The sequence below is a fragment of the Oryctolagus cuniculus genome, chromosome X (genome assembly GCF_964237555.1).
Source record: "Oryctolagus cuniculus chromosome X, mOryCun1.1, whole genome shotgun sequence".
In the NCBI taxonomy this organism is placed as follows: Eukaryota; Metazoa; Chordata; class Mammalia; order Lagomorpha; family Leporidae; genus Oryctolagus; species Oryctolagus cuniculus.
Window position 1 is genome coordinate 83,099,977 of NC_091453.1, and position 8,863 is coordinate 83,108,839.

An 8,863-nucleotide genomic window follows, 5' to 3' on the forward strand; every position below is an offset into this window, starting at 1 on the left:
CCACTGATTCAGAAACTCTGGGATGAAACCAGTGTTCTGTGTTTTAACAAGCCTTCCAGGGGGTTAGGATGCACCCTCAGATTTGAGAACCACTGATATTCTCAAGGCAAGGCTTTAAATCACTTTCCCTACACCTTCTATTATTTCATCTTTTCTTTTATCACTCAAAACAGCCTAAATAAATTAAGGTGCGTCCCAGCGACATGTGCCTGCATAATAGTTTCCTCACTGCCTCTAGCCTAGATTAAAAGAAGGCTCCTTTTGCAAACAAATCACTCATTCTTCCTTTGATATGCTCTATTTAGGACGATAAGCATTGCATTAAATATGTAAAAAAATTATCCTTTAGGTAGCCCATCTACACCAAGCAGTTTGCACCACCGAGGCACTACAAACTTCAGACATTTTAAAGTTACTAAACATGTTTGTTTCTAAACAAGCACATTCCCACACAGTCAGGGTTCAAAGGAAAGTTATCCAGTGAGTTCTTCACAAGCTTATCAATCGGTAATCCAACAAAAATCTCCTGCATACCTATTCCATACAAAGCAGGGGGTTCCATTCTATGGATTTTCATAGAAGAATATGATGCGGGGGGCCTCTGCATTCTGGGATGCTACAATGTCATTTTAGATAAACAACTTGCATGTCAAAAGCTGTTCAACCACACTAAGAAGTGACAAGAAAGCGCCAGAAGAAGACTTCTGAACAATGTGCATCTAGACTGCAAAGCTATATTAGTGAAAGAATATTGAGTTGAAAAACAGGAAGCATGAGCTTTAGTCCTCCCTCTTCCAGGTGCCTCGTGACCTTGGAAAAGTCACAGCCTCTATGGGTCTTCGTTGACATTCTGTAGTTAAGGGTAGTAATGCTGTACGTGCCAAAAGGCAGAGAATAGAAACAGAGAAATTCTTAAGATACCTTTCCGTTTAAGATCTATGACTCCAGGAAGTCTGAAACTGAAAAATCTGCAAGTGCAGGAAGCAATGAAATGTATCATAGCACTAGAAAACGTATGCTCCAACTGGAATCCTAGAGAGTACATACTCCAGCCAGGGTTGCCCAGGTCTTCTGACTTTTTTAAAGAATCTGCAGAAAAACCATTTTATGTGATAGCTGCCCATTACTTTTTTGCAGCTAATTCTGATTCCTTTAATTGGGCCAAACTAAATGTGCCTGTGGTCCAGAGGTAGCTTGCTACAGTGATAATTGGTAACCTCTAGACTAGGCAGGGGCTACATTAGTCTTCATAGGGCAGGTAGGACTGTGGGGATTTCGGCAGAGATTGAAGTTGAATCATGAAGATGCCTCACCTCAAACAGAGTCAATATCCTTTTTCTCCACATCTTTGTTTGGCATTACACAGACATAGCTGCAGTCAATTATGGGCTGCTTAGATCCCTCCTCCTTAAAGCTTTCCCTGACCACCTACCCCCAAGTGCTCTCTCCCTCTTTTGAGTCCCCATAGCAATTATTTTCTGTGCAATTCATTTGGCAATTAATCACACAGTGCCTTTTGGCATCTTTTCTATTGTGGTCTTGAACTGCTATTGAAACATGTTATTTTGTGTTTAGGTTTCCACATGTTTGTGTCTTTTCTTCCCTCTGAGTTAGTAAGCTCTTTGAGGATAGAGTCCAGATCTTATTCCCCACAGTGCCTGGCGCAGAGTAGAAGCTTGATCTGTTTTGAATTTAATTTCAAAGCAGAGCAGGGTCGTGTACCTAAGGGTATCTCTCAGCTGATTGCAACTCCTTTCCAATTCAGTCTGTCCTCTTTATCACACATGAACATATAAATTTCTCTTTAATAACAAAAGTATCAAGAAGTGAAATGAAAAAAAAGTGATGGAAAATATTCATGAACATATACCTGATGAGAAATTTGTACCCAGACTTTATAAAGAATATTGCAATTCAGTGATAAAAAGAAAAATAACTCGGCCTGCACCGTGGCTCACTAGGCTAATCCTCCACCTTGCGGCGCCGGCACACCGGGTTCTAGTCCCGGTCGGGGCGCCGGATTCTGTCCCGGTTGCCCCCTTTCCAGGCCAGCTCTCTGCTGTGGCCCGGGAGTGCAGTGGAGGATAGCCCAAGTGCTTGGACCCTGCACCAACATGGGAGACCGGGAAAAGCACCTGGCTCCTGGCTTCAGATCAGCGCGATGAGCCGGCCGTAGTGCGCCGGCCGCAGCGGCCATTGGAGGGTGAACCAACAGCAAAAAGGGAAGACCTTTCTCTCTGTATCTCTCTTCTTTCTCTGTCCACTCTGCCTGTCAAAAAATTTAAAAAAAAAAAAGAAAAATAACTCAATTTAAAAATGGGCGAGTGATTTGAAAAAACATCTCTCCAAAGAAGTCATAAGAATGGCTAAGAAGTACATGAAAAGGTGCTCAGGGCTGACACTGTGGCATTGCAGGTTAGGCTACCACCTGCAACACTGGCATCCCCCTGCACCTGCTTGGGAGACCTGGAAGAAGCTCCTGCCTCCTGGCTTTGGATTGGCACAGCCAATTGGGGAGTGAACCAGTGGATTGAAGAGCTCGCTTGCTAACTCTCTCTCTCTCTCTCTCTCTGCCTCTCCTCCTCTGTGTAACTCTGACTTTCAAATAAATAAATAAATCTTTAAAAAATTAATATTTACAGTGTGGCAGACTGTTCTAAAGAGTTCACAACTACTATTTCATTTGCTCCTTTAGAGGTGAGGAAATGGAACCAAAGCAAAGTGAAATAATTGGCCCCCACATCATATGCTTTTAAGTCGCTGTCAGGACTCAAGCCTGCCTCCAGAGCCCATCCTTTTAGTTGTCACATGATAAGGATGATATTATAATAATGGTATGAAGAAAATGCTACATGAGCCCAAAGAAGGATGACATTAATTCCATCTAAGGTAATCTGCAAAAGGTTTCCAGATGAAGCAACAATTGTTCAGGGCCTTAAAGGAAGGTAGGAATTTGCTGGTGAGATAAGAGGAGCAAGGACGTTCTAAGCAGAGGGAACAGCATGTGCAAGAATTTCTGTAAAGGCCTTGTTTATCTGAGGAATGTTGAAAAGTTCAGTATGACTGGAGTCTAGGGTATGTTGAGATTGTGAAGGGGTGGGAGGAACAGTGAAAGTGGAAGTTTAGACTGGGTAGTAGGTTGGGTAATGAGTGAAGAATTAATTAAAAACATAAGCTCAGATATAATATCTACCTTTAAGATTCTACCCCTTTTTATTTACCTATGATTTTGAAAAGGTCCCTTTCTTTTTTCCAAGTTTGAGTAAGAGTTCTTTGCCATATAGGGATTTGGAGAGGAGATGGGCCATGATAGGAAGGAAGACTGTAATGAGTGGAAGACTCTCTCGTATTCATTTCAAAGAGGGATAGAGAACTCTCTCCAATCTACAGTTAGGTTGGGTGCAAGCATAAGTTACCCAACACCCACTCACTGCCAATGTACACACTCTCTGTGAAGAGGTATGGTTCTGAGATCAGGAGAAAGAAGCTGTTAATTGGATTCTTCCAAGATACTCTCATCCCAGACCTAGTTCCTTAGTAATCTCTTATCTTGTATGTAGGGGAACCCTTAGATTCCTTTGCAACTGTGTTGTGCAAAAGCTAAAGGAATTTTACTGTATCCCATAGGCAACAGACCTCCAAAGAAGGTTGGGGCCAATGCTGTCGCGCAGCAAGTTAAAGCCCTGGCCTGAAGCGCCAGCATCCCATATGGGCGCCGGTTCTAGTCCCGGCAGCTCCTCTTCCGATCCAGCTCTTTGCTATGGCCTGGGATAACAGTGGAAGATGGCCCAAGTCCTTGGGACCCTGCACCCATGTGGAGGACCTGGAAGAGGCTCCTGGCTCCTGGCTTTGGATTGGTGCAGCTCTGGCCGTTGAGGCCATCTGGGGAGTGAACCAGCAGATGGAAGACCTTTCTTTCTGTCTCTACTTCTTTCTGTAACTCTGTCTTTCAAACAAATAAAATAAATATTTAAAAAATAAATTAAAAGAAGAAGGCTTATAGGTCAAGGGAGCCCTGGGAGGGTCAATAGTGAGGTGGATTGAAGCTCAAAAGAGAGGGAGAAAGAAACTAACTAAAGGCAGAAAGCCTGGTCCCAATGAGAAAGACAGAATGTAGCTAACACAGTGACTCTGCCAGTGGAGTAGGGAGAATGGTCTTGGTTTGAGAGACCCTTCCAGAGTAGATTCACAGGAGCTTGGTGACAAATAGAATATAGTATTATGAGGAGAAAGAAGGAGAAAGGGCTCATTTGACAAACTGCCATTAGGAAGTTTGCTTACAACCCTTGTCTACATTTAGTGTGGCCTTCTGATGCCAATGAGCTTGTCTTGCTAGTCTGAATGGGTTGATGTTTCAAAACCATCTATGGGTTATACCCTAGCTTCCTGCTTCCTTTTTATCTTTCTCATTTATTCTAATTTAGTTCATGATTCTTCTTTGTCTCCCTTTAAGTTTTCCTTCTACTTTTTTGTTTTGTTTTGTTTGTAAGAAGGACAATCAGAAAGTCTGAAAGTGCTATTTCCATACCCTTCACACGTGTCTCCCAGATCTTGGCTGCCTTTGTTTCTTGTTATTGATGGTAATGTTTTTGTTGCTTGTTTTTTTTCCCCTTTACAACTGGGACATTGCTTATTCACACTCTGTTCAATAAAGTTCATCATGACCCACTGTGCTCTTTCTTTCCAGACTTGTACATAATTATCTTGTGTTTGTGTGTGGTTTGTGTCTTCTATGCTTTTTCTACATAGCCTTCTGAATTTTCACGACAGTATTTCAAAACAGAGAATCCTAACCAAAACTAGGCTGAATGAATAAAGGATTCTTAGCAAATTTTTAAAAAATATTATCAACAGCAGAGAGGGACCATGGGCTCGGATCTGAATCATATTAATCTTCTGAAAGCACATCTTTGAGTCTGTTGTTCTACTTTGAAATCTTTCATTGTTTGCTCAGGCCAAAGGAAAGAGGTTCAAATTTCTAAACCTTGTATGCTCTTCCTCCAACACAATTTTGCAACCTGAATTCCTCTTACTTCTCCTATGTTTACCTACATTTTCCTGTGTCTGTACCTTATTCATATCATCCATTCTATCTTTTCCACCCTGCCCCATTCCTGTGTGTTGAAATACCAACTGCTCCTTTGTGCGTCAGAGACCTGTTGGTGACAGCAACTTAGACTTGGACCACAAACTCAGTTACCGTTTGCTGTGTCAACGATCTAAGGAAGTCATTCTCTCTAGCTGAGACTCAATTTCCTCATCAGAAAATGACGCTCATAATCTCTTCCCAAAGTGATGGTAAGAAATAGATCTTATGACTTATGTAAATACATCTTACATAGCACATATCACATAGTAGATGCTCATCAAATTATTAACTAGATAAATTTCATGGGGTTAACAGACCACCCAGAGGTCAGCTATGCATAACAAAGTACAAACCCCTAAAGTACAATCTAATGAGTTAAAAGTAAATTTTAACTCATTAGTATGGGGAAGTCTATTAAAATGAAAAACAGCAGTCCCTTTGTGGCCCCATTTACCACTGCTTGCCTCCTCCCTCAAGAGTATATTTCTTTGTGCATAGGTATGTGAAAGACAGTACATGCACATTGCAGGATGGGTACTTCCTTGGGTGACTACATTTCAGATGCAGTTGAAAAAACAAGACTGGTTTTCAAAACAGGTGCAATCAGATGTCCGGAGAGTCAAGTCACTCTCAGGAATGCGTAGAGTGGACTCAGAGGAGGAAAGAGGATTGTGCAGAACACCGTGGGGGTAGCAGTGTTCCTAGTTCCGAAGTCACTTTTCATCCCTGAGAGAGGAGTCTAAAAATGAAGGCAGCAGCCTGACAGAAGCCACGACTTACAATTTAAAAGCATACTAAAAGAACAGCTGAAAGCAGGATCTTTCTTCCTTTTTTTTTTCCTTCCTGTCCCTCATGGAGAAAGAATTAAAATCAGATGAAAATCAAAATCTCACCAAACCATTTACTAAGAAAGTAGGCCAAGTAAAGGGCCTCCTAAAACAGCTATCAGAGGAATGGAAAGCAATCAAGAACAGGCACTAGAGAGCAATTCAAAGGTACGGTAAAAAAGGGACGGGGGTGGTATGCTACAGCATATCATGAAAGATCAAGCCTGCTGTTCAAAGAAAACTGGGGATGAGCCTTCAAACTTTGCCAAGTGATGAGCAAAAAGATTGGAACAGAGAGCTGGAAAAGCTGTGCCCGCTTTTTTTTTTTTTTTTTTTTTTTTTTTTTTTTTTTTTTTTTTGACAGGCAGAGAGGACAGTGAGAGAGAGAGAGACAGAGAGAAAGGTCTTCCTTTGCCGTTGGTTCACCCTCCAATGGCCGCCACAGCTGGCGCGCTGCGGCCGGCGCACCCCGCTGATCCGATGGCAGGAGCCAGGTACTTCTCCTGGTCTCCCATGGGGTGCAGGGCCCAAGCACTTGGGCCATCCTCCACTGCACTCCCTGGCCACAGCAGAGAGCTGGCCTGGAAGAGGGGCAACCGGGACAGAATCCGGCGCCCTGACTGGGACTAGAACCCGGTATGCCAGCGCCGCAAGGCAGAGGATTAGCCTAGTGAGCCTCGGCGCCGGCCTGTGCCCGCTCTTAGGAGAAGTCCCTGTTCCACCAGACTGGCAGAGCCAGTGGTGGGGGGCAGCAGCTGCCATTTCACTTTCCCAAAGGACAATGCAAATGAATCTTCTCAGAGGACAATTCACAGGAGGGAATTCGGTAGCTCCCAGTGCATGCTCAACTGGTAGCTGGAAGTCGTGGACATAATCATACCCGCTGTGGCATCTTCATAAGTAGTTTTTATTGGTAGGAGTGGAGTTACCTGGGGAAAACAAAATTGCTCTAATCGGTGCCAGCACTCAACAAAATAAACACTACATAATACCAAGCCACCTGCTATGTATCCTGCACTGTGCTAGCCCGTATAGGATTACTCATTTATTCAGTCATTAAACACTTACTGTGTGCCAGGTAGCATTGTAGATCCGGGATATAGTAGTGACCAAAGCAAGCAAAATTCCCTATCCTCATGGACTTTACATACTAATGAGGTCTAAGAAAAATAAGAAATGGCTATAGGATATTTCTTCTCTCTATCAAGCACTTTACATACACAATTGATCACATTTAATCCTCACAACTGCAAATGAGAAAGATTATTGCCACCATTTTACAGAAGAGGAAACTGAGGTTCAGAGAGATTAAGAACCAGACTGAGGTTACACAGTGAGGTCAAGGCACAACTGACATTTGAAGACATCCTTGTCTATCTCATTCCAAAGGCCAGGTACCCTATGCATCTCTCCTCTGTAATATTTTGACCTTCCACAGACCCTTAGGGTCAACATTGACACTCTCTAGATTTAACTTTTAGAGATGGTCTGCCTAATGATTATTCATGAATGCCAGGAATATTCAAAGTTCCATGGGTTCAGAGTCAGCCCCTGGGCATATAGAGATGACAAGACCTAGCCCTCGCCCTTAACTCCTTCACTGAGTAAGTAGACAGGCAATCCAGCACAGTGCTGCTGAGCCCAGGTGGTGGGAGAAGATAACGTGACTTCAAATCCCAGATCTTCCTCAGTCTCTTACTGCCTGCATAACCTTGGGCAAGTCTCTGAACTTCTCTGTGCCTTAATTTCCTCTCCTGTAAAACGGGGATCATAGTACCTGCTTTATATGGGAGAGGATTGTGAAGACTGAAAAAGATAATGATAGCAAACACTTACATGCTACTTATTATGTGTCAGACACTATTCGAATCACTTCAAATATGTCAGCTCTTCAGTGTGGGCTAGCAATCCCCAAAGTGTAGTTCCTGGGCTTCCGAGGACCTATGAAGTCAAAACTACTTTCTAAACGTACTAAGACCTATGTCCTATTTTGCTCATTTTGTTCTCTTCCTCTCGCACAGGTGTATGGCAGCTTTCCTGAGGCTGCCTAGTGTGTGTCATTGTAATAGATTGAACGTGGAAGCAGCTAGGGGGATCGTATTTTCTGTTAATTCAAATATTTTAAAAATTTACAAAAATGGAACACAATGCTGTTCTCCACCATTTTTTTTAATTTCGGCAAATGAAGCTACTTTTTGTTAGCATATGCAATAGGTTTAATGACATAGTTACTTTGTTACATTAATAAATATCTTAAAAGTTTATCAGTTTTAATTTCTAATAAAGTAAATACTGATATATATGGGCCACACATACAAATACTCTTTGGGATGTTCAATAATTTTTAAATATGTAAAGATCCCAAGGCCAAAACCCTTGAGAGCCTGTGATACATATAGTATCTGAAAAGCATTTAGCACAGTGTCTAACACATGGCAAGTGCTCAGGAAATATAATCTGATTACTATTAGTATACATATTCATAACCATAATAGGCATTGTGTGATAAATGTCATAAAAAGTGCTAAATGCCACAAAAATTGAGATAAAAGAAGCTCCGATTCAGCCAAAGGGTCATGGAGAATCTTTATGAAGTCAGGAGCACTTGATATGGGCATTAAAAGAACGATTAAGTTGGGGAACAGAGAGCTCTGTAGAGGAGAGTTGATTCCAGGTGGAAGAAACACAGAAGCAGGAAAGCACAAGTATGCTATGGAACAGGAGCCCAAGCTACATGTGGAATAGTGATGGGAGAGAAGTTTGGAAAGAAAGATAGATGAGCATAAAACTAGGGTGAGCCTTGGATGTCAGGATGAGGAGTTTATACATTACTTGTTAGGCAAAGGGGAGCCATTAAGTATCTTTAGCTAAGAGCTGTAGTTTGGAAAGATGACTGGTAGCTGTGTTAGGAGAGTTGATAGGGGGCGGAGACTTAACATGGAGCAGT

The 8,863-nt window shown here is 42.3% G+C and overlaps 1 long non-coding RNA gene across 1 annotated transcript in view; it reads left to right on the forward strand.

The window, feature by feature from the left end:
• LOC138847494 (uncharacterized) overlaps positions 1–5,388 on the forward strand; it is a 55,302-nt gene extending 49,914 nt beyond the window's left edge. Inside the window, exon 3 of the long non-coding RNA XR_011385326.1 lies at positions 3,628–5,388. This is a non-coding gene — a long non-coding RNA (uncharacterized lncRNA). The remainder of the gene's footprint in view (positions 1–3,627) is intronic.
• Positions 5,389–8,863: the final 3,475 nt, after the last annotated feature.